Source organism: Oxyura jamaicensis, chromosome 5 (genome assembly GCF_011077185.1).
Source record: "Oxyura jamaicensis isolate SHBP4307 breed ruddy duck chromosome 5, BPBGC_Ojam_1.0, whole genome shotgun sequence".
NCBI classification, from domain to species: Eukaryota; Metazoa; Chordata; class Aves; order Anseriformes; family Anatidae; genus Oxyura; species Oxyura jamaicensis.
In genome coordinates, this window is record NC_048897.1 from 37,211,081 (window position 1) to 37,236,561 (window position 25,481).

Below are 25,481 nucleotides of genomic sequence, written 5' to 3' on the forward strand. Positions count from 1 at the left end.
CACATTTTTGCTTTGATTTCTGCCCTCCTAAAGCATAAAGCAGATCGACAGAAATGGCTGTTCCCTTCCGCCCAGCACCTGAGCTGCAGGCTCCCTGGTGTGAGAGAGGACACACGAGCCTTCTTCAGCCTACACAAGAGAACACTCTGGGGAAGCTTCATCACGGTTTGTAACCTCCTAGTGGGAGGAGGGTATAACAGAAGATGGAGCCAGAAAGAGGTGTACAAGAACAGGGCCAGAAGCAACAGGCAAGTTTAACATAGAAAGTTCCATCTGGATCATTACTTTATTTTATTTTATTACTTTATTTTATTTTTTTAGTGAGGACAGCCAAGTATTTGAGCAAACTGCCCAGAGAGGCTGCAACATCTCCATCTTTGAGCAACTGTCTCCCATTGGCCCAGGGCAGGTTGTTGGAGCAGTTGACCACCCCAAGTCCCTCCCAGTCTAAATTCTGAGCCTGTAATTCTGTGATGATATGAGATGCTCACGTTTTGAAACTAAGAAGTGTACTTGCACTACATGCACCATCAGACCTGTCTCAGTCAAAGACAAAAGCAGTAGCAGAGGAGTTGTTACCTCTGCCTTTTCAAAATTTCTTAACGTAACAAACCTGAAGATGTTTCCAGAATCCTATTCTTCTGCACTTATTGCTGGTCATTGCTGAAGGCCCTTGGCACTAGATTAGTATGGCCCTCTCCAGGATTTGGTACCTTATGAAGTCATTGCCCATGGGATGCACCCCATTTCTCTGGAGAGGCCAGCAGACTGAAGGAATGGAAGGGGAACTCAAACTTTCTGTTTTCCAGGCTGGGGCAAAACTCTGCACTGCATTCCTCTTCTCCAGATGCATAAAAAGTTCCTCATTTAATTGGATTTAAAGAACTTTCATAATTTTGTTTCCACAGGGACAATTAACCAAGTGACCAAGAGCACTGCATCCTCCTGCCCTTGTTCCCACTTCATCAATCTTTGCGCCACCCACAAATTTTATCAGAAATAATTTTATATTTACTTCCAGATCACTGCCAAAAATGATGAATAGCATGGGGGCTCCGACTGATCCCTGCAGTGCTACATTAAAAATGTTCCCATTCAGAGACGATTCCCTATTGACGACTACTTTTTGAGATCTGTCAGTTACCTGGTTCTTAATACATTTAACATGTACTTCAGTGAAAGTATATAGTGCTAATATTTTAATCATAATGTCATGTGGAATAAAATCAAACGCCTTACACAAGTTTAAGTATATTATATCTACACAGTTATCTTATCCCCCAAACTTGCAATCTCATCAGATAAATCAGGTTTGTTTGACAAGACATATTCTCCAAAAAAGAATGTTGAATGGCATTAATTATATTCCCTACCTTTAATTCTCTAAATCCTCTATCAGTTCTTCTATTCTTTTGCCCAGGATTGATGTCAGGCTAAGCTGCCTGCAGTTACCTTGGATCTTCCTCTTGCGCATGTTCCATGTACGCAAAATGTTATCACTCATTGTGAATTTCTAAGAGCGCTGTGAAAGACCAAATCCTTTATATACTTCCCTTACACTGGAAAAGCCTTCATTTTATCTACCTTAAATACAGTAAGACACTGTGGCTACTCCTTCTACTCTGGCCGGGCACTTGCAGCAGGGAGGCACTCCTGGCAATTTGCCTTCATCCCGCAACTGCACGGCCCCACGCTCCTTCTGCTCTTGAATGGCCACACGCTACCAGTGAATGAAGTGCCTGGCTTGTAAGGACTAAAGTGATGATGCTATGAAAGTGACACATAGCCCTACCTAGCCTTCGCCACGGGCAGTGGGATCAGTCCGGTGACAAAGCCCAACCGACCAAGGATCTGCGAAGGCAAAGACGGGTTTGGTGGGAAAATGAAAGTGCTCTGAGGAGGCTGCTCACACTGAGCAGGTCCCTCCACTTTAAGGTATGCCCTCCCTTGGTCCCTACACCATCCCTGTCAGTCAACTCAGCCTGTAGCCAGGCTTACACTTCACAGAGACCAAGCTATCCTAGTCTGTGAACAGCAAAATACTCTCAACTCTGGGTAGGGATCTCCACCATGTTCTAGTAGATCGTGACCTGCTGTAGCTATTCATGTTTTATCATCCCTCAATTAGCAGTAGCCATGCAATCTACCCTGTCACAAAGCTTTCAGTGCTATGGACACTGCTGCTACTTGTACAAAATGCCTTGGAGCATCTCTTAAGTGATAGAGGACATAGCTCTCTGTGTGCTTTGTACCACTGACCTACATCAAATCAAGACCTACGTCTTGTCCTGTTCACCCAAGTCCCCCATGGAATGGATCCAAGCTGTCTAGATGTCTAGAATACCTCCAACAGTACCTAGCTGAGGAATGCAACCAGCAGTTTGGGTCTTCAGGCACAGCAGAGCTTTCCACTGCATGGGGAAAGCACTGCAAGAAACAGCATTTGCCTCGGAGCTGGGGTGAGTCTGGAGCAAACCTCCCAGGAATTAAGGGAATCATATCTAATAATACAGAAAGCAATACACAACATCCACCTACCACAAAAGATCTAGTGCAGCAACCCAAAAATGGACCCAGGGCAGCCAGATCAGTGCATTTCACTGGAACGCCCTCCTCTGCCTTGGGGTAATTCATCTAACAGTAGGAAGTGCTGCTCCAGAGAGCTAGGACACACACCAGGCAGGGAACTTTATAAACACCATCAGTGTGATGTGCATTCAGCAGGGAGTACAGAACCAGTGTGTTCACTCCAGTCAGTACTGTTAAAATGGGAGAAAATTATGCATTTAAATAAAACTCTTCTAGCAGGAGGTACAGCGGCAGTTCAGTGGGAAGCATTAAATACGCTTATTCCACTTCAGCCATTAACTATTTTTAATTTTTAAGCAAGTTATCACAGCTACTATAATATTATAAATATTATATTACTCATTCAAAAAGATTAAATATCTTTAGTAAGAGAAGATATTCTTGTGGCTGCCTTAGTAGCTCTTTGTGATCTGCTACCTGGTTTCTCACCCAACCTCCATGCTTCTCCGGGACTCCATCCTGGTACTGGGTCACCTCGATTCCTCCTCACCCTAAGGAGAAGTAGGAGCACTTTGCATCAAGCAGAATCAAGCTCTGGATACATCCCAGGTAAGTGAAACTATGCTGTGAGGATGTTTTAGCAGATGGAGGAGTGCTGGAGTCATGGGCCACGTATGGTATCCACACCATGCTGGCCAGGTGAGTCCCACAACACAGGACAAATGCATCTCCTTGGTCTGTAGTAAAGGATGAACTCTAACAGTTAAGCTGTGTGTATTGTACTGCGGGGTATTTTCTTGTAATATAAACCCTTGAGGTGGGAAATGGCTCTTTCTGGTTTGTTTAAGCAGCACCAAGTAACAACAGGTACACAGGTCAGAACGGGCCCATCAGGAGTGATTACAATGCAAATTAACGACGTGCTCGCTATGACTGGTGAGTGGGCTCCCTTTGGCAGACCCTGGCAGACACTCGCGTCAGGATGCAGCTTAAAGCACGTCCATATCTGACTCCCCAGTGGAGGAAAACACAGTTGGCCTGACCGTGGGAAGGAGTATCTTTCTTTGACCTTTCACTGTGACGGGAACCCACAAGCAGTAACCCACTGTCTCTGTGAACAGGAGGAGGACCCACCCTGCTGGACTTGGCTCGGACACCAATCTGTCATCATAAAAATGCATTAGGGACAAAGGTTTGCTTGGGACTGGGACACGAGCAGGACTACTTGTTCTCTGATCCTACCTTCTACTCTAAGAAATTACTCTGACTAACAACCAGCAATTCATTCAATTAAAACCTTAATATGTAGCCTTTTGCTGTCACCCAGTCTCCCACGTGGTGAACATGTTAGCTTTCCATAGTCCTTACTCATTTCCCACCAAACAAGCAGACAGGCTCTCTGAAAACATCCTTCTTTTGAATTCCAGGCACCTGATGTTTTGCTTCCAGGTACTTCTCTCTGCCACACACTCTCTGCACAGCCATTTTAGAAATAACATGGACAAAAACAACAGCATTGTCTCCGAGCACAGCTCCACTACCTAGCTGATGGAAGTTATCATTCTAGAGCTGAAGGACTTCAGCAAAACAAGCAGGGAGGAATCTCTGTACGGCTGAAAAACAAGGAGGCAGAACAGCAGCTTTTCAATCACAAGCAACGTGCCATATGCTTTAGGAAATAACAAGTTCAACAGTTGGTTGATAAATAGCTTGCCACCAGAAAATGCATTCCAAAAGGCACCCAACTGCTGCACACATAAGCGCAGAGCGAGCAAGAGTCACGCCAAACTGTTCCACAGTCCCCGAGCAGCTCTAAGAACACCAACACGGGCGGTGGAGGGAGGCTCGCAGATGGAACCAGAGTCGTGCTCCTTGGGCTGGGGAGGGTTTGTCTCACCTCAAGGGGCTGCACCACATGGCTGCAGTGTTGTTTCCCCCTGGGACAGCCTCTGCTTTCCCTGCTACCCTTTGTGTGCGTCTGTACCCCAGTTTGCAGAGAAGGATCGTGGGCTGAACACTCACACAGCCCCAGGTCCAGCACAGCCCGCGTTCAAGCTTAAACCGACAGGAGGTTCATTAGCTTCAATAGCACTATTAAAAACTCAAAAGTTAAGCACATTCCCAAGTGCTTTCCTGAATCAAGCCCCAAGTAAAGAGCTTGTCATTAACAAAGGCACCAGGGGCAGGACATGAAAGATGTCTGCAGTCGCACAGGTAGGGTTTTGTGTGAGCTTTTCAGCACAGTTTAGCTCCAGCCATTGTAAATGTACATGAATTTTAAGTTCACCCTGGAGCACAAGAAGGGCACATCTTCTAAAGGCATCCAACGAGTGGAAAAAAATGTGTTGCATAACAATTATTCTATAAAATTAAAGTGACACCATCGTATCCTATTTGGCTCCAAGACCTGGCCATTACACAGCCTGGTCCAACAGCAACTGCCCTTTTATTTCCCCAGAGACTTCTCTAATTGCATCCCAACCACCCCTGCCCCCTGGCACGGATTCCTAGGGCTGGAAAACCAAAGGGAAGTGCAGCAGAAGTGGAGGTCAGATGTCTCAGCCCGAGCCATGAGCCAGAGAAACCACCAAAGGGCAAGAGGTCAGTGGTGCGCACCACATTCGCTGGGCTCCTCTGACCTGCGGCGGGATGTGGTGTTAGGGGCTGGGGCCTTTCGGAAGGGCAGCAGCGATGCTGACAGCGTGCCTTTAACAGTCCTGCCTCAATGGGATGAAGCCAACCCAATTAGTGGCTTTAATGAGGATGGCGTGGGGTGCATTCCCATCCAGCCCCAGAGCCCCTGAGAAAGGCAGCAGCATGGCGGGGGAGCGGCAGGGGCATTCGTGGCACCTGGGCTAGAAGCGGAGCAGTGGCAGGACATCCATCCGTCTGTCCCTCCGTCCCTCCGTCCCCCCATCTTCCTCCACGGAGGTTGCTGGGCAACCAGCAAGCTTTTGGCTGGCCGCTGACGTCCGCCCCCACGCAACTAACTTGATTTTGATGGATTAGCATAGGGTGCAATCCGCCGCGCGGCTCTCCCCCCGACACACGGGGATCATTAGGATACAAAGGAAAATACGATAAAGCGCCGACTTACCACGCGTGCAGAAGACTGAGAGAAGGAAAATGCAGGCACTAATGAGATTAATGCTCTGAAGCGATCCCTTATTTCACAATAGAAAAAAAAATAATTAGTTAATAAAGCCTCACAACAAGCAGAACAGAGATACACACCCAAATCGTCACTCTCTTGCATCCTTAACTCCTGTGCGTCCTTCAGAAACGCCATTTATTCTTTCACTGCTCCTCGTCAGATGATGCTTAAGACTATTTCCCTTCACCTGCTGGAGACGCACCGCTGGGACACACAAGTTCCCTCTAATCCAATCCAGCCAGGCATTTATACCACTCTTATTAGCCCGGTATCCGAACACCCTGCTGAGCCGCATTACCATTAATTGTTTCTCAAGTGTCAGCTACAGACTCAACTTCATCCAGTACAAAGCAACGATACGATCCCTGCCCCGAGGAGTTTTACATGCTAAGCAGATGGTTAATGACACCAGAGCAGTAACAGCGCTGGTACTGGTAGGGGATAACATTTAAGGAATGTCGAACAAATTAACCGGATTCATTATAAACTGCACTCGCCTTTCCTGGAGAACTTTGAAAATCTGGCCATGGCTGCTTTTCTTGATAACCTGAAAATTTGTATCAGGCTTGTGACCTAAAAAACAGAACCTCCGTGTTTTGTTTTTTTTTCAGACTAAAAGCTGTTTCCTAACTGGATTTTTTACTGAAAAACTGACCATCCATCTTCCACCAAGCACACACACACACGGTGTTTTATCAGACGGGGGGAGAACGTATTCTTGCTTTCAATAACATTAGAGGACTATCGGCTCTCACAGCTAAGAGACCGCAAACCCACAGAGCCCAGCTTCTGGAGTACAACATGCACAGCTGATGCACTTGGTTGGGACAAGCAAGGTCAAAGATAATCTCCGTTCTAATTCAACAGATTTCAGCCCATTGTGCTTTATTGCTATCAATACCAGCTTTAGTATCTTCAGTGTTGGGAAGCTGTTCACACTTTGGGTAACAGTACAGGGTATTTCTACAGGATCTCTAGAAGTCAGTTCTTCATTCTGAACTACTAGATATTTAAAAATATTTTTTCCACTCAGCTTTGCAGTGTAATGCACAAAATGGTTGAACTTTTCCTCTTAGTCTTACTATGCCCTTCTCTGTCAATTGCCCAGGACATACCGGACAGCTCTTCCCCAAACACCAAGCCCTCGCTGCATTCTAGAAGCACATTTCCAGTTTCTTACTCTACAGTGACTCACTCTGTATTTCCTTATGGACTCCACGGACCTTTAGAGAAGACCCTGAAGTGGGAATTGACTACATAGAGGCTTCTCGTGGGTGGTGGAGCGTGCAGGTCTAGCTAGCTTTCAGTTATGGACCCACATGCTAAAATCAGAACACCCTACCCCACCTCTTGCCCCAGTTCTACCTCACCAAGGAAAATTTTCTAAAGCCGTTAAAAGGCAGGGTCCTTTCTCCATTGGGAGTCAAGAACTTCAGGTCTTGTAGCTCACTGGAAGCCACAGAAATCCAGGCATTCACACCATTTTTACACAAACCTGTAAAATTATTTCTGTGTGGGCAGCTAAAAGTTTGCATATGCAAGGTACATAAAAATACTTGCAAGAAAACAAAAGCCACAGAAGACAAAACAGATCCCCAGCAACTACATTCAGACCAAAAACGTGCAGCCATTGAGCATTTAAAGGAGGCAATACAACTTCCTCCCCATTTAGATGAAAACCTTTATTCTTCCTCAATGTAAATTCAACTTAGGACAGCTCTGAGACTACCTAAAAATGAATTTGCGAATAGAATAATTGATAAGACTCCTGGGTCCTTATTTCTGTGTGCTCACATAATGGCAATTAAAGCTAAGCACCTTTGAACAGCCTCTAAACAAGCACATGGAAATCTAGGAGAACCTCTGAGTGGGGATTATGCATTAACCTAATGTTCGTAATCATGCTCAGAAAGTTTGCTCTTTCAAAGCTTGAAACAGAAATGTTAATATTCTGAAGCAAATAAAAAACCTTAAGCTATTGCAAAAGGCAAATTTGGAATTATGTATATAATAGGTAATAAAACTTCAAAAGACTCATCACATACTGCAATTAAAATGCCCCAAACAGATTTCAAATAGCCTTCTCATTTCTAAGGAAACTTTTTTCTTCCCCCAGGTAAACAGCTGAACTCAGGTGAGCAGCAGACTATTATTTATTTTAGGAATGCACATATTATTTCATCATAGTGCAGTGAAAGGAGTACAGCGTCACAGACCGAAGTGGCAAACAAAGCCAGTTCTACCTCATCTAATCTTGTTCTTTAAGGGTTCACGCTATCAATCCCTTTCTCAGACATCTTCAGGTATGAACAGCCAATGCAAAAGAATGAGTCTCTGTACGCAACAGAGTAACAACAGAAGATGAGGAAAAAAAAAAAAATCCACTCCTTTCTATTTCCAGGCAATTAACTGGAAATCTTCCATTTTTTGGAAGAGGAGAGGATGTCTGTCTACAGTGTGATGATAGTTACGAGCCATAAATAGGAGCAGGCTCCAACAATTTCTACTTAGCTTGCCTAGGAGAAGCAAAGTGTCCCTGTGGAAGCTGAAACTTACAGCTACAGCTTCACGATGAATTGCCAAACAAAAAGGAAGCAGCAGGCAACTCACTGCCAGGGCTGACAATGCACCTAAAGCTCTTACTCTCATCACCACAACTGCCAATTGGATTTTAACCTAAGTCAACGCACAACCATAGACCCAGCTGGGTGAAATCACCCTCTTTGATTGCTGTCCCCAAGTTACAGGCACTGCGGACACATCCTTGGGAGTCTTTGGTCTTGCCCTAACAACAGGAATGGCTGTGGCATGAAGGCAGGCCTTGAGCACCGAGTTGGTATCGTACCATCCTGCAAAGCAAGGTCAAGGATGCTCCCTCACACAACACACAAAGAAATCAAAGTAGGGCAGGTAGACATTGGTGGAAATTTTGTAATGAAATCAGTCCACATAAAATAGAAACGGCGTGGTATTCATGACACAAAGCTACTGACATCAGCCTACGGGACTTTATTATAGGGTGGTCCATATGAACTAGCTTGGATTCTTACACCCAGACTTCATGACTTAGGTACTTGTTACTCCCATTAAACATTGGTTCAAAACCGAAGAGCTAGAGAAACTCCCAAGCACCACACCGAAAAGCACTTTGCCTTATTTGGTGCCTTTAATTTTCATAGGAAGAAAAACAAACTTATATGCAAATCATTTTACACTTAGTAAACTCCAAGTATGATAACATCCCTTTATTCTCAGACAAGTTCAACTTTATCCCTTGTAGCCTGTCCAAAAACATAATAAAATCAAGATGCTCTTGTTTTTCTAAAGACTGAAATCTGAGTGTGACTGTTTCCTTTCCTTCATTAGCAGAAGAATGCATGCGTGGGACATAGAATGAGAACACAACAATTCCGAGATGGAGGGAAAGCAAAAATCAGAACCGGGACAACAAGAACAATAAAGAAAAAAAAAAGTTAGAGTTCTCCGTTCCTGTGGCCTGCCAGAGTCTCATTCAGTTTCTCTAACAGAGTTGATGATGACAACCTACTGTAGATGATCTTACTACCCTCAAAAGTCATTGAAATCCTTCATTAGGATCCAAATTTTATCCCAGTCCCTGATAATTAACATTTTTTCTGCAAATGGCCTGACTTTAGGCTAAAGTTGCTACTCTACCTCAAATGCTATTTCAGCTAGGAAAAAGTCACACAAACTATTAAAATAGGACAAATCTAAAAAGCAAAGGCTCTTAGAGCCAGGCACAGCAACCCCAAGAGTTCTCATATACGCTCTCTCCTGCTGCTGCTCAGGGGAGTGATAGCTTGAGAGTGATCTCAGCCTCTCACCTGGACACACACAGCCTGTCGGTGGGTTTGCGTTCTACGCACCAGCTGCGAAGCCAGAGCAGGACGTGCCTGCAGCTGTGGGCAGCTCCCTGACGAAGGGTGAGCCTTGCAGTGGCAACACCTCGCATTGCCCCAGGTGTGCACAGGCTGCAAGGTGATATCCAGGCACCTGGAGCTTCACAGTACCCATCTGCTGAACCAGGGCAACTGCCTCACAGTAAGCAACAAATCCGATAGACATAAGGACAAAAAATAACTTCCTAATTTTTCTATTTTCCTACTAGTAATTACGTCATTGCTTTTCTCACAAAAACAAAACCCCCAAAGCCCCCATGGTGCAGCACTGTTAAAGGACCGTATTTAAAACCTGAGGACTCCACTAACTTCAAAGACCCACAGCAAAGACACGAGGTGTAAATGAGGAAAGCACACTATGTCAGGGGATGCAGTACGTCAACAGATACACACCAGCTGAGGAACTGATACAAGCATATGTTTAAATCTCAGAAGAGAGAGACCTAGACGAAAACAGACCTGGAGGAGAAGCTGTTCTCTCTCTGAAATGGCACTGTGTAGGAAGAAAATGCTTTTTACTGTGTTAAAACATCTCAACATTCTCCCTTCCTGTTTTTCTTTTACTTTCAAAACAAGACTTCCACACAGATCGGTGGGAGCAGAACTTAATGTATTAAAGCATAAACAGTTTTCACCTCGGGAGCAGCAGCAGATCAATATGTGTACTGTGGAACTGAGCCTGCAAAACTCGCTCAGACAAACTCCCGACTACGGGTACCAGCAGTTTGCCAGAGAAAGGCTATTGAAGCCTTTTATAGCAATTCAAGCTACAAAAGGATGTCCCTCCATACACAATCATCACAGCCTGGCATATCAAAGCACTTCCTAAGTCTTGGTGCTCAGCATCATGGTGTGTTTTTTTTTTTTTTTTTTTTTTTTTTTCTTCTGTAGCAATTTTTGTTCTGCCGAGGAACCCTTGGGCAATATCCAAGAATAAGGGGAATTTCTGCCACAGGATGCCTGGAGCACTCCTCCTCCACAAAAGAAGGCAATAAAATCAGCGTGGGGATGCGCACAGAAGCCGTGCCACCCACCGCCACCGGCTCCTTGGGGTGCCGGGCAGGGGACCCAGCAGGGCTCCGGCTCCCAGCCAGCCACCAGCACACGGGCAAAAGAGCCCTTAGGGGATGAACCAAAGCTGAGCCCCAGCTCTGGCGTGGTGCCTGACGAAATTCGAATCTGTCTACGTGGCTGCAAACACTGCTAACAGGTGTCATGTCTGTGCTGACAGCTAAACCTCTGCTTGGCCCTGGATTAATGAATACAGTACCTGACAAGAGCAATTGAGGATTAATGGCCTGTAACTGCTCGGCCACCTCATGCTCTATAGGGTCAAGCACATAAACATTGGAATGGAAACAGTTTCTCTCAGCCCTCTGCTGGCACTACAAGGACCCCGTGAACCCTCAGGGCTGTGTGGGCCAGGCGCTCGGGCCCACCTCACATCGCCACGTTCAGCGGCGGCCACCTCAGCCCCAGCTGGCCCCTGGGGAAGGGTCCCTGCATGAGGCACTGGCGGCCCCCCACCGAGGGACACCTCGGTTGGTCACTGCCCACAGGCTGCCCCACAGCACCGTGACTGAGGCACCAGGCCTGAGTGAGCACGGGTCCCTCTGCCTCCATGCAGCACCAGGACACAGACGGCTCTCAGCCTCCAGCAGACCCTTCCTTGCTGGGAACATCCCGGTACCTGAGGGAAAGACATAAGGGCCCTCCTCTCGCTCTTGGATGCTGCATTTAAATTGCAAAAGGCTGACTGTTACAGCAACTGTGGAAACAAACCTTTCGCTCAGCTTTCCAAATCAAGAGGTGTCTCCAGAGGGCTCAGGTCACCCCGTGCAGTGGCCAGGCTCCCAGAGCACCTGCACTCACCTCCAGACAACCATCACACTCAGGCTATACGGACAAAACTGCAGCCTAAAGCAACAGCACTCTTCCAGTCTGGATCCCTACATATGTGCCCATATGTAGTCCTCAGCCCTGCCTGAATTAGGGTTAGCTGATTATTCAGCTGCTTTATCCTGGGGGATGTTTTTCAAACAAACAAACAAACAAACAGATAATCTGGAGATTAAACTGGAATGACTTCCTGAGAAATTGCTTTCTGTGAAGAAAAAAAAATATGTACCTTACACAGCTCCCAAGGGAAAGACAAATATTCCTGTTGCCCTTAGAAGAGTCTAATGGAAGTGCTGAGTAAATTTGTATCCACATGATGCTGATCCTCCTTCAAACACCTTCAGATGAACCTTCCAGGGGACAGAAGTAATGCTTGCAAGATCACTGTTCATGTACAACTTCTGCATGCATACAAGGGCACATTACTACCACGTAAGGCTGTATTACTCTATGGTTCGCCTGCAGACACAACAGTGACAGTAGCCGAGAAAACCCCTCTCTCCGTTCCTGAGTTTGTCACATGCAGGTGGAAGGAAGGAGCTGGTGAAGGGAGGGAGGACAACATTGTGGTGCCACAGGCATGACAGGAGATAGGCACATGGCGGCCCACGAGCTGCTCTATGATGGCAGGAGGAGCCACACTGATAGGGATATCTCCCATGCTGGGGACATGCTTGGGAAGTGTGTTTGGGCCAGAGAGCTCAGGCAGGCCTCAGAGGCACTGCTGGTACTTGCAGACGGGATGCCCAGCACCCCAGCTGGCACCCAGCTGACACCAGCCACGCTGCTGGTGTGGTTATCCACTGCCTTGGGGGTTCCTCTCCCCAAATTATAACTCAAAATGCCCCTGGCCAGCTCCTTGCCCCTGCTCCCAAGTTTCGTGCAGGACCAGCAGAGACCACAACTCCCCTGCAACGTCACCATCCCCGGATCCTACCTCCTTGCTGCATCCTGCAGCATCCCTTATGGAGGATCCAGAGGGAGCAGAGGATATACATGATCTATAGGTATCAGCCCCTGAAACACTGCTGTGGAACACACTGGAGCCAAAAACACTAGAGTACATCATAGGATTGTGAAAAGATTAACCTACAAATGTACCTTTTGACCATTTTTACCATTTATGTGTAGTGCAGCCCAGCCCTGAGCCTTGCAGTGCTTCAGTACCACCAGCGCCACAGCAAGGTTCACCAGAGCTGTGGGGCTCTGAAGCTTAAAGTCAGCTCTTTCCAGCCAGAGAACAGGAAAAAGAGACCACAACCAGCCCTGAGCACAGTAGTCACTGATAACTCTTCTCTCCAGAAACGTAATATTGAGAGTATTTCACGTATTTGTTGGTGGGGAGATTACATGGTGCTTTTTAAAAATGGATTATTAGTGAGATGTAAATGCCCATTGAGATCAGCAAGAAAACACATACATATACGCATTAAAACTGGAGAATTTTACCTTTCCCTAAAAAAGCAATTGCTGCTGTCAAGTACACCCTTCTATTATAGCCACATGTTCTTTTTAAGAATAGCTAATCAGAAAAGCATACAGAGGTATTTAATCAGTTTTTTTTTTTTTTTCTTTAATGACCTAATGTTTTGGTTTGCAACCACTGCCAACTCACGCTGGGTGGAAATTTAGTACTGTCAGCATTTAATTATTATTTTATCGCAGATTTCTCTACCTTCCTACAGTGAAGAAATAGCTAGGGAAAAAAAAAATAAATAAATAAAAATAAAAAAAGCACAGCAATGAACAGCATTTCTAGCTATTAGACCCTGTCCTCGCCACATAGAAGCAACCACTTTAGGATACCCCAGTGCATCCTGCAGCCTCCAGCTAGGTGACGGGGGGACAGGGGCTGAAATATCAAAATACCTGCCAAAGGACCCAAACGCAGAGCACCTGGGTTTTGTTGTACCAGCGGCAACAAGTTGGACTGGTTCTTTTTGTCAGCTTAAAATCCGTTTTTGTAATTTTCCTCCTCACCTTCTGCATGAACTCAATTCTGCAACCTGTAACAAGCTACAGGGGAAATATGTGTGTTGATGTGCTGCAGACTATAAGACAGGTTTATTTGATCACACAGTGGGAAGAAACAAAAAAAATTAAACAGGCTGTGTGGTTTTGAAGAAATCCAGGTCCTGCCATGCTGCTCCCGGTCAGCTCCCAGCTCAGGCATGCCTCGCCAGAGCCTGGATGGGGCTGCAGGCAGCTTGGCCAGAGCTGGACCCTACTTCCTTACAAAAAGCAAGATTTTGGGTTCAGCCCCGGCCAAAACCAATGGAGGAATGGGGCTGCAGCAAGCTCAGCTCATGATGGCACAGAGCAGGAGGCACTCTGAGGATGCAGGCGGGTAACTTCATCTTCCAGAGCAGAGGAGTAGTCAGCCACACACTTATTAAAACACGTATTAGTTTGTGATAGCAATCTAAGATAAAGCTAAGAGGTTTGTCACCCAAAATAAGAGAGACAGAAAAAAAGACACTATTGCTGGAGCTGTGTCCACAGAAATTGCTTTTAACCCTAACAGAGGATCCCACCATACAGGTGACTCTTTCCCAGAGAAACGCAAGCACCCTGCTCAGTGTACACTGCCCTCTGCATACAGCAATAATCACATTTGGAAGAGAAACAGATGTATAGAGGCACAAAAAATGGAGATTAGGAACAGCAAGGTGACGACATTTTACTCCTCTGATGGCAGGGCTCTCTCACCAGAAATGAAGCACTGCTCTCCTCTACCCAGAAAAAGCGGTCATGGGCATGGGATCCCCCACCCAGACTGTCAATACAACCCGTGGCAGACACAGGGAGCTATTCTGTCTGCTCAATGTCTTCTCGCATTGCACTTTGCACTGTTCCTCACAAACAACATTCCTGGAGCGAAGGACCTAAAGAAGCCACACATAATTCCAATTGTGCAGAGTGAAAGAGGGAAATGGCTTTGGTCACTGGGAGTATTTGAATGTCACTTTGTTTGGCTGTGCATTGCATTTGACAGAGCTAGCAAAGGAAATGAGAAGCGATAACTGATAGTGCCGTGATTAGATCAGCCACCCTGGGAAAGGTGCTGAAGCAGAGATATTTCACTAAAATAAGGAGAAACCTGGGAATAGATTTCTGGCAAGTGATCGCAAAGGAGATATGGCCAGAATTAGAAATGGATTTTGCAGGCAGATAAAACGTAATAGATAGAAGGTACTCAAAATGATATATCATGAGGCCCTATAGAGTGACTATAAAGTCTGCCTGCAGTTATTTAACATATAGAGATCCTAGAAATACTTAACTTCAAAACAGACTTGCTGTGTTATTAACTTTAATGTCCAGAAATAAAATAATGTTGCATTCAAGCTTTCTAGGAAAAAAAAAAAGAAGTGGTCTTCTCCCCAGCTCTCTAGGCCCTGTCTTCAGTAGAGCGGCATCACTTTAAACAAGATAGAAAAGGGACAGGAACCTCTTTTTTGGGCTTCTGTCTTGAAGAAAGTTGCTTCTGCAATAAAGAGTGTCTATTGGCAGTGATAATTAATGCATCGTAACAAACTCACTGCATGCACTTCTGTAATCCAACCATGTTTCCTTCTGCAGCTCACGGGTGAAGCAGTTTTTTAGACTACTACTAAAGCATTTTAGGCGAAGAGGGTTAGCTTTATTATCTATTACAAAGGCCTTCAATCATCCTGCTGTTCACATCTGTGTGTCTGTCTACTCCTTAACTGTTAAATTTGAGCATGAGGACAACAACCTTCCTGCAATTCCACAGAGCGAGGTAGTCAGGAGACCCAGTGAATATGCTGCCTGGGGGAAAGGCTGCTACCTGGGTTCAGTCATTAGACATCAGAGTTAATCACCACAAAACAGAGGTGTGTTGACAACCCATCTTTACTCACTCCAGTAGTCATCAGATGTGGAGAGGAGCCCATGGGCTTAGGGGCTCCAAAAAGCCGTATGCGCATCACGCTCACCGGCCACAGGGACACTCGCATAGATCACCTTATGTATCAACGGAGAACATGCTTCAGAGGATTCTGAGAGGATCTCTGGGGAAGAGCACAATATTAACACTGTTTATCTACCACTGGAATAAAAATGTGTAATAATGACATTATCACTGCATTGGTAACAGCAACAGAGCACCAAATTCTGCATTCATGAAATCAGATGCAACTGCCACTGCATCCCACAGGACCTTCCCACAAATACCCAGAAGTGGACTTTAAACACAAACCATCTACCTAGATCAGATGCTGAGCTACTTGTTCAGGCAAAATTTTCACTGAAATCATCTAAGACAAGCAGAGAGAGTAGATTTTGGCATGGAAAGGGACAAGCTTCAATTTTTGCCAGCAGTTGTGCCCATGCTGGCACCAGAGGAAAGGCTGGCTAGGTTTTTCAAAGTGCCACACTGCTGGCTTCAACACCTGTAGAAGTCAAGCCACTTCCTTGCTCACAGGTGTGGCAGACCGCCTTTTGGCACCCGCATGAAACTCCTTTTCCTCAGGTTTGAACAGAAAAGCTTGATTCCCAGGGAGTCTCCACAAAACAAAATTCTACTTTTGAAATAAAACATGCCATGGGCTGACTCCTGCTGCTGCTTTTGTCATTGCTATTTTGCCTGAGCAAGAGCAAGAGGTGGGAGGCCAGTTTCTGTCTATATTAATCAATATTCATGTGGTTTCCTGCCCATTCATTCATGTGCTGTAACTGTTTTTGACAGCATAAAATCTGCTGAACGTAGGCAGGCTAGTAGCAGCTGCTGAAGAAATGCCAATAATCCCGTGCATACCCTCCAAATCTCCCCCACGTTCCTATGTTACTAGCAGGCAATGGGAACTTAAAGTGCGTGAAACATTGAAGCAAGGCAAATAATTATATTGGTGTGGGGACTTCTATACTGGAGGAATTTTTGCTCCAAATACATTATTCAGGCTTCTGGTTTTTAGGATAAGGAAGAGCACCTTTTTTTTCCCCAGGATTGGGATCTCTGCTGTTCTGCGGTCCCAGCTCTTAACCCCAGACTAACAGCAGAAAGCATGACCGTAAACAAATTCAGAATGGAAATTACTATCGGGGCCAGGGGGAAGAAGCTCCAGAGTTCAAAATAAGTCCTGAGCTGCCCACATCACACCATGAACAGGCATCCCCATTTGGGCAGAAAGGAATTCATGCTAAAAAAGTGAGAAGGCAGACTGGCTGGCACACGCTGAGCACAACCAGCACAGGGAGCAGGCAGAGTCCACCAGCTTGGGACATAACGCTCCTGTGTAACTGGGCAACTGGGAAACAGCGATACTATTATCACCAGCATAGTAATGGCCTTGTTGGGGAGCCCCTCGATGGAAGATAATACTGTCTTGCCAGGGAGAAAAAAAAAAAAAAAAGCCATCGCTACAAGCACTGTGAAATTATCCCCTTGATGAGGGGTTCAAGGCCTATATAACTGTGTTTGGCCCTTTTCTCATTCATCAGGGAGGCTGCACGGGACCAGCAGCAGCCAGGAGCCCCTTGGCTCCACAGCGGTTCTGCAGCCATAAGTGCACGACCACAACCAACTCCGTACCCCAAATCCTGCAACCTGTGCAGGCAGCATGGTGCTGGGGCAATCAGGAGAAGCCCCAGGAAAGCACTCCACCAGCAAGCAAGGTTATCTTTCTCATTTCGGTAGGCAGCCTCAGCCTGGGGGACCAACACAACGTTTGGGAGTCAGGAAGCAGAACTACAGCAAAGCATGCTTTTGATGGAACTAGGAAATAAATAAATATGCGTATTTTGGTAGAGACTGACTTTCCGACCCAGACTGTTTCTGAGGTGCCAAAAAGGGATGCCACAAAAGTCATGAAGGGAAAACAGGAATGTCGTCACCCATCAGCAACGGTACCCTGCACTGTGAAAACTGAAAGGACTTTTAAATGCACTGCACTTCATTCTTTTATTTTTATTGTCTTTCCTGCTATTTCAGGTCCCTGCAATGTGCTCCAGGACTGGCTGCAAACAGGCTGCTCTCATGCCAGCAAAGACCTGTTTGTGAACAAGTGTAACCAACGTAGCACACGTGCCTAACTCCTTCAAATCTCATTTTTTCACTCTGCATTTTCCTCTTCCTTGAGGACGGTTACTCCATGGCAAAATAAATCCAGAAGATGATCTCATCTGGGAAAGTGCAAGCGGAGTTAGGCCCCCAAAAGCCATCTCACAGCTCACACTGAAATTACACAAAAGATGGGGTGGCCCAGCGCAGAGAGCCAGAAAGCTCTCTGCAGAGAACGAGCTGACTTCCAGAACAGCGAATTGGATGAAGGGAAGCTCAGAATCAAAAGCAAGCTGAAGGTAGACAAGACAGAGATGCGGTAAAACCATTTTCAGTCACAAAACCACCACAAGCAGATCATGGTTCCCTCAAGAAGGCGAGACGGAGGAGTCCAAAGACCTACAAGACCTTGAGCATGCCGCACAGCCACTGCCGCCCTCCTTGGCAAGCGGCACGCTACATTGCAACAGCAGGAGACAGTAAATATATATATATATATATACAGCAGTTACAACACAGTTTATTTACAGCTCAGCTTTTCAAAATTTACTTACTGTAGTGGAGATTGTTCATGGCTCATGCCTCTAAAGAATGACCCTAATGGGTCATTCCCTTTCTCTTCTCAACTCCAAATGCAGTTTGGTAACTTTGTTCTGCTCCTCCACCCAGGCTGGCGTTTTGCCTTGCCTTGGCTCTGTGAGATGCCATTTTCTGGCCCTTCTCATCCTGATCTCGCTGCTCCTCTGCACCTCCGCATCCCCTCCCCTGGCTCCTGCTGCAGCCTTGGCCGTACTTTTCCCCTCTCCTCACCCTGTGGGTGATGTTGCTCACTCCCACACCAGCCACTGCTGTGCCAATGAGAAAGGTGCTTTCTGTTGCTGACTCGGCTCCAGCCAAGCCCATCTCTCAGCCTGCCCTGTTGACAGCTCTTGGCTGGGCGTCTCGCCATCAGATCAGACCCGATATAGCAGCACTGGACTGCCACCAGCCTGCCTCCCTTCGTGGCCTAAACAAACTCCCCCCTTGCAGTTGCTCAGGCCTACAAGGCATTCCAGCTCCCCCTGCTTCACATCCTTCCTCTTCTTGTGGCACCTCTGCACAGACCTTCGGTGGCTGTAAACCCAAGTAATCCCACTCACCTCAACAGCATCACACCAATTTATAAGAGATGAGTTTCTGCCCTGCTGCTTCTATAAGTAAATACACTGTTGGACAAATGAAAACCCTCAGCCAGGCCGCTCAGCATCTCCTGTGTTTACAACTGTGCTCTCTCGTCCTCTGGTCCCCCAACAGCCACACTCTGACACACACAGCCTCCTGAAGCTCCTAGCCGGCCATTTGCTCTCCACCACCCACAACTCAAGAGTTTTCTTGCCACTCTCGAGCCTCCCATACCTACACACTGCCCGCCCTCCAGCTATGCTGAGCTTCTCCTGCCTTCTGAATACGCCTGCTGTAACTCAGAATCACAGAATCATCTAGGTCAAAAAACACCATCAAGATCATCATCTAACCATTCACCTGACCTACCAAACCCCATCACTAAACCATGTCCCTTAGTGCCATGCCTACATGTCTCTTGAATACCTCCAGAGATGGGGACCCTGCCACCTCCCTGGGTGGCCCATTCCAATGCTTGACCAGCCTCTCCATGAAGAAACTCTTCCTGATTTCCAATCCAAACCTCCCCTGGCACATTGGTGTGCTGACAGTATTTAATCGGCAGTAATAAACGAGGCTCTGATTCAGAGGTTTCTTTTATGCTAAAGGAAAAAAAAAGGGGGGGGGAGGGGGAAACATTGCTACAAAGCTCAACAGCCAATTTCAGATTTGGGCAGGATTAAAAAGCAACTAACACAACAGAGGCACGCACCTGCAAACTGACATACCTCAATACCAGTTTGCGATTATGAGATATGTAAAGAGTTGTGTCCTCTCGTTATTAAAGCCTGAGCTATCCCAGTGAAGGTACCCAGAATTTTCACGTGCATTTTAACACCAGTATACATCTCACTTGCACAATCTTTGTACATAGGCCTCCATTTTGCATGGAACAAAACAAACAAACAAAAATCCTGCACAGTTTGTTTAATATCTATTAAGAAAAACAAACAAACAAACAAAAAACTTTCCAAAAGTCAGAACAGTACCTGTGTTTGAGCTTTTATACACCTGGAGGGATGTGAGACTACGGAGGCAAGATCAGGGCCTTAATGAGAATACAAGAGAGTTCACCCTATGCACAATGCCAGAATGATGAAATGTTAATGAAGTGAAAGTGTATTAGTGAATTATTAAAATTTTGTTCCTCTCAGCAAAGCACAGAGTGAGAAAAACCCAGTGAAGATAATGATAAAAATAGGATCAAAACATTTGGATCCCTTTCTCTACCTCCAACAACAACAACAAAAAGCTTTAGAAAATCTGCTGTTAAAATTAGCATATTTATTGGCAGCTGCTGCAAATGATCTGCTGTAAGACCCAGATCAAAACAAGATGGATTTGGGGGTACAGTGAGATTTAACCTAGTTCTGGGTTAAACTTCAGCTCTGTCCCATCTTCAGTGACCCCTCTCACATCTCTGCTCCTGCTCAGAGCGAGCCCGGGCGGTCACCACACAGCTGACTTGAAGATGCCACCACGGGGAGCGGCGCCATGCAGGCTCTACAGGAAGGCTTGGGCCGGGACACCAGCAAGTGCCCGCTGTGCCGAGCACTGGCTTCATCCAGGAAAAGGCGGCCTCTCCACCAAGCCCAAGGGAGAAACCAGACCAGAAATGCAGAGCCATGGTCAGAAAGCCTGCCTCTAGCAAAGAGGCTGCCCAACTACAGGCAGCAAGGTAACAGGAACAAGCGACAAAATACCATCCAGGACAAGGGGCAGAAGTTTCACCCCCAGCCTGTCCAGTTCCTGCAGAGATCAGGGAATACGTGAGTTTTAGGGAGAGGTCTGAAAGAGCACAGGACGATGATTTCGCCCACATCTGGGCCAAACTCCTCTCAGGAATGATAGAATAAAACAAATTATGATTGTTGTAAAATCTTAATAGGTCTATGGAGACAGGTCTCCTCCTTTGATTAGCAGTGGCTGTGTATAATGAGAGGAAACGAGAGCAAGCTCTGAGAGGCTGTTCAGTGCGACAGAGACAGAGGTGCTGGCACAGGGAAGATGCCAGGAGAGCAACCTTTTCCAGAGCAGCCCGAGCGGTGCACAGCTGCATTCGTCAAAGTCAGGCTGAAGGAGGTAGCTGCAGTGAGACACTGAGGGCTGAAAGCACCATCACCTCCAGTCCTCCCCAAGACGAACCAAAGTACCATACCCATAAAGGACTAGAAAAATGCAGCTTGCAAATATCCCTTTTCACCAATTAACCCAAAGTGCTACAGGTGTGCTTTCCACCCATTTAGCCCTTTGTGGTACAACACATCACCCGTGTCGAGGAGGCAGGGGGCCACATCACACCGGATGCATTCCCACCATGGGGAATCCCAGGGCCTACACGGCAAAACAGACATCAGACATTTTGTGAGGCAATTTGGGGATGGTGGGAAGGAAAAAAAGCTGTTGTTGCCTCTTATTTACACGGCACATGAGGTGTAAATAAAGTCCCAAAGAAAGACACAGCCATCACCTGTCCCTAACAGGCTTGCCATGGCTTACCAGCCTACTGCTGCTCGCAGAGGAGCATCCCGGCTGAAGCCCAGGGGACCGTTCCCACTACCTGATCACAAACACTCACAAAAAGTAAGCTTTTTGCTCAGGAAAAAAAAAATAGATACAAGAGAGCAGCAAACCCTGTTAGGGACCATCCCTGAGCACTATGGTGTCCCCACCACGGCAGGACACAGAGGTGGGAAAAACCTGACCGTCAGCAAGCAAGCGTTCAGCAGCGGCTGGGCTGATACCAGGGCAGACCAACACGACTTTAACCACCTCAAAGCCTCAGCGAGCTTTATCCATCAGCAGGCACTTCCAGAGAGGGGCTATCCCGCTGCTTTATGCACACCCATGGGCAGCCTCGCTCCTTCATGGGCTGCCCGGGAAGCCAAGGGGCGAACCTTGGGCTAGACAGCTAACTTCAGCCCAAAGCAGAAGGCTTAACACCAACAAAGGCACCTGAAGCTTGCAGGGAAGGGAGGAGGGGGGTCTGAGCTGCCCTGGCCCCTGACAGCTGGACTTCTGGCACCATAAGCGGAGGAGGACTTCCAAGGCCCACAGAAGAGCCACTCTCTAAACACTGTCTCTCCTTCCAGAGCTCCACGCTGGTTTCCCAGAATCAGCTGATCACTTCTGAAAAAAACACAGCCATGATTTTTACATTTAAACAAAACACTGTTTTGTTGGATTCCTTTTTTATTATTATTTCTGCTGCAGTTTGACTTTGGCTTGGCTGCGAGAGCAGGTAACAAGCCAAGTGCGGTTTCATCAGACATATTTCAGAACGGCGGCCAAAGCTGTGCTGCGCTGTGCTACGTCTCAAGTCACGAACTGGCAAATTCCAGTATCAGCCAGGACGGTCCCATTCCAGCCCAGTTTCAGCTTCTGGAGAGCCCTCAGCCCTGGCTGCCTCTTCTGCCAGCAACGACTCCTAATTCCAGGACATTCCCTATGCCAAAAATCACTACGTCAAGCAAGCCAGGCAGTCTCTTACAATTTTATGCAACTGTTCCATGCTTCTCCCCTCAAAACCCTCTACGAAAGTTCAGCCTAACACCATAAATACTGTGCTGTGAGCTGACAGCTGAGAAATACTGTTTATTTCCCTGAATCTCCCCACCTGTAGGAACACATTGAACCAAACCGCAGCCCCTGCTGCTCACCTGGACAGACCTTCACCCACAGCCATGTCCCATCTCGTGAGCCACACCGAGTTGGACGGACTGGCATTTCTGGGGCCACCGTCGAAATTCCCACCCCCAGCCCCAAATCCACTCGTTCTGTACAGGCACACCAGCCTCAGCACACGTGTGAAAGGCAGATGATTTTCACAGTTTTAATCCATTAGCAACAGCTAATCCAGGGGCAATTCATTTGACTCCCAGCCCTGCCCTGTAACTTTGGGCTGCCCATGTGAAACGCTACCTTTCGGTTTCCTACGCTCACTGAATTTCTGCGAATGTCAAAGAAATGGACTTTGGTAAGGTGATTTATGATGCAGGATGAAAAGCAGTTTGGAAGTGTAAAGACTGCTCCTACTAGTAACATAACTTGTGTACTACTGATCTTTCTTTTTAAGCGAAAAAAAACATCTGTTGAATATCCACACTGAATATTCAAATCACTAATTAGGCTCAAAAGGCATAAGGTGCAAATTGCGTAGTTTTAAAAACGCAGCCCAGAGAGCTTCTGGGTTCGTTCTGTTTGTTTGTTTCAAACAACAGCAGGAAAAAGAGGCAGCACAACACAAGAATTTTACTTCTTGCATCTCACTCGGGAACAGCTGGCATCGCAGAACTTTTACAAACCAAAACCACCAGAGACAAACACGGCAGCCGAGACACCGAGGACCACGAAGGGTAAATCGAGAAAGTACCTAATCCAGTCCATTTCCTTCGCTTTGTAAAAACAAGTAACCGACACGCTTCCTGCCGGTGAACCTTCCTGCAGATAACGGTGCTCCCGACAACAGGAAATTCTTTTCTAGAAGCAAGCACACTTTCGCTCCAAAGCCAAACTTTCTCCACTTGCACTCCAAAACAACTGGAGGCAGCACCTGGATGATGAGAGGCGAGCGGGACGAGAGGCAATGCACGACTACCGGCACCGCGTGCGCATGGTGCGGTGCAAGGGGAGGGTGCTGAGCCCCTTGCCTGCACCTGGGGGTTCAACCCCACGCCGTCCGGCCCGAGCAGCCGCCACTGGAGATCTCAAGAAGCGGCAATGCAAAGAGCAGGACGTACAAGCCAAGGGACACTGAAGGTGGCAGTGGTCCCTGAAGGTTCCCAAGCAGCAACTGGCACAGCGGTGACATGCGTGGTGCTTCTCTCAGCTTGATCACTGCAAAACTACGATTAAAGAGTGCAAGAAAATGAAATGCTTCGAGAAAATGCAGTGTATACTCAGTTCTCAAACATGTGTCTCCATCAAAAACATCTGAGATCAACATCTGCTACCCAAGAAAATAAGTAAAAGCATTGAAGCCGTTCTTGCGAGTTCCCTGACAAACACTTCTCTGCCGCTCTAAGTGCAAAACCACTCTCCTCTCACACCCAACTAACTTTCAGTAGTCCAGCAAAGTAAAACTTCAGCCCTGCTTTCTCACGTCGCATTCATCAATGACGAGGTACATTTTGTTCTCCTCTCTCTGGTTTCTTTCCCAAACAGCACTCTACAACCAAGCGGCAACTTTTATTGAAAACCATCGCACAGCACTTCTCACAGCCATCTGCCTCCCATTTTTTTCCCCAGGTGAGGCCAGGGTCGAGGCCTCAACACTCAAGTTCACACCACTTTTCTCGGGTACAGATTTGTACCGAGGAGGAACAAAGGCAGACCCCACCAGCCCCAGCCGTCCCTCCCGAGTCCCGAGAGACACCGCAGGACGGAGGCCAGCCGAGCGAGGCCAGCACCCCGCTGCCTCCCCGGCCTCCGCTCGTCCTCGGGTGGGAGCCCGGGACGTGCGGGAGGACAGGAGGAGAGGAGCCGTGGAGGCGGCGCAGTTTTTACTGCGAGTGACCTTGGTTTGACAGGCACGTTCTCAGGTTTCAACAGATGCTGTGGGAAAGGCACCAGAAGCCAACACGTTCTGCAGGCATTTCTGATGATATGCAGACTTTTTTTTTTAAATAAACGGAGGGGGGGGGGAAGTCTTCTCAGTTTCCATGACAACAGTGTCTCCACTTGTCTGTTATTAGATACCATCCGCTTCCTGTGTCTAAATTTTTAAACCAATCAGAAAAGTGTTTATAGATGTTGCACTCCTGGGACAGTCCCTCTCCTACCGAGAGCTGCCCCACGGCCGGGCGGCCTCACGCCCTCACCAAGGCCGCTGGGCACCGGCCTCCGCCGGGCACCGGGCACAGCGGGGCTCCTGCCACCGCACCCACACCCTGCCCGGGGACGGACGGACAGAATTTAATAGTGCGCGGACTCATTTCACCGTTCGGTGTGTTATGGGCATACGCGTATAAATACATCTTAGTACCGCACAAACTCGTTTTCGTGGTTTGCTTGGTTTTGTGTGTTACGGAGGTATATATATATATAGGTACCAGACAAACTCATTTTCATGGTTTGCTCATTTCTGTGTGTGTTATGGATATATACATACATATGTATACAGATATATAGGTACCAAACAAACTCATTTTGATGTTTTTTTTTGCTCGGTTTTGTGTGTTACGGATATATACACACACATATATATTTTAGTACCAAACAAACTCATTTCCACGGTTTGCTCATTTTTGTGCGTTACGGATATACACATACATATATATATATATGGGTCCCAAACAAACTCGTTTGCCCATTTCTGTGCAATATTCAGCCGGGGGAACAGCACGACCCACCGCGGCTCGAGCAGCAGGAACCCAGCGCTCCCTTGCCCCGCCGTGCCCCCGCTGCCCCCCTGAGCGCCGCTCAGTGCCGCCGAGCCGGGAGCCGGCCCCGGCGGAACGCGAGCGGAGCAAAGCGGCCGGAAGATGCGAGAGCGCCTTCCCGGCAGCGCGGCCGGGGCAGCCCCGCCGGCGGTGCCCTTGTCCGGCCGCGGCGCCGCGCCGGGAGCCCCGGGGGGCGCTGCGGGGGGACCCCGCGAGGCCGGGCCGGGGCAGAGCGGCCCCAAAAGTTTGGCCGGGGCAGCGCCACGCAGCGCCCGGCACCGCGCGGATCGCCAGCGCCGTTACCTCCTCGCCTCGCTCCCTCGCCGGCTGGGTGCGGTGGGTGGGTGCGGTGGGTGCGGTGGGAGCTCCCCGCGGCCGCCCCGCTCCGCGCCCCCGGCGGGAGGCAGCCGCAGCCC

General features: G+C 47.5%; 1 protein-coding gene across 6 annotated transcripts in view; it reads right to left on the reverse strand.

Annotated features, from left to right (window-relative positions):
* The window catches only part of FOXN3 (forkhead box N3), a 203,315-nt gene extending 177,862 nt beyond the window's left edge, over window positions 1–25,453 (reverse strand). For 3 of the 6 annotated variants that reach the window (XM_035328599.1, XM_035328597.1, XM_035328596.1), the window contains exon 1: window positions 25,369–25,391. The gene's annotated coding sequence lies outside the window, so the exon portion shown is untranslated. Of the gene's footprint in view, window positions 1–25,368 lie in introns of all 6 variants that reach the window. The other 3 variants (XM_035328595.1, XM_035328593.1, XM_035328598.1) reach the window with 2 other exon arrangements.
* Between the last annotated feature and the right edge of the window lie 28 nt (window positions 25,454–25,481).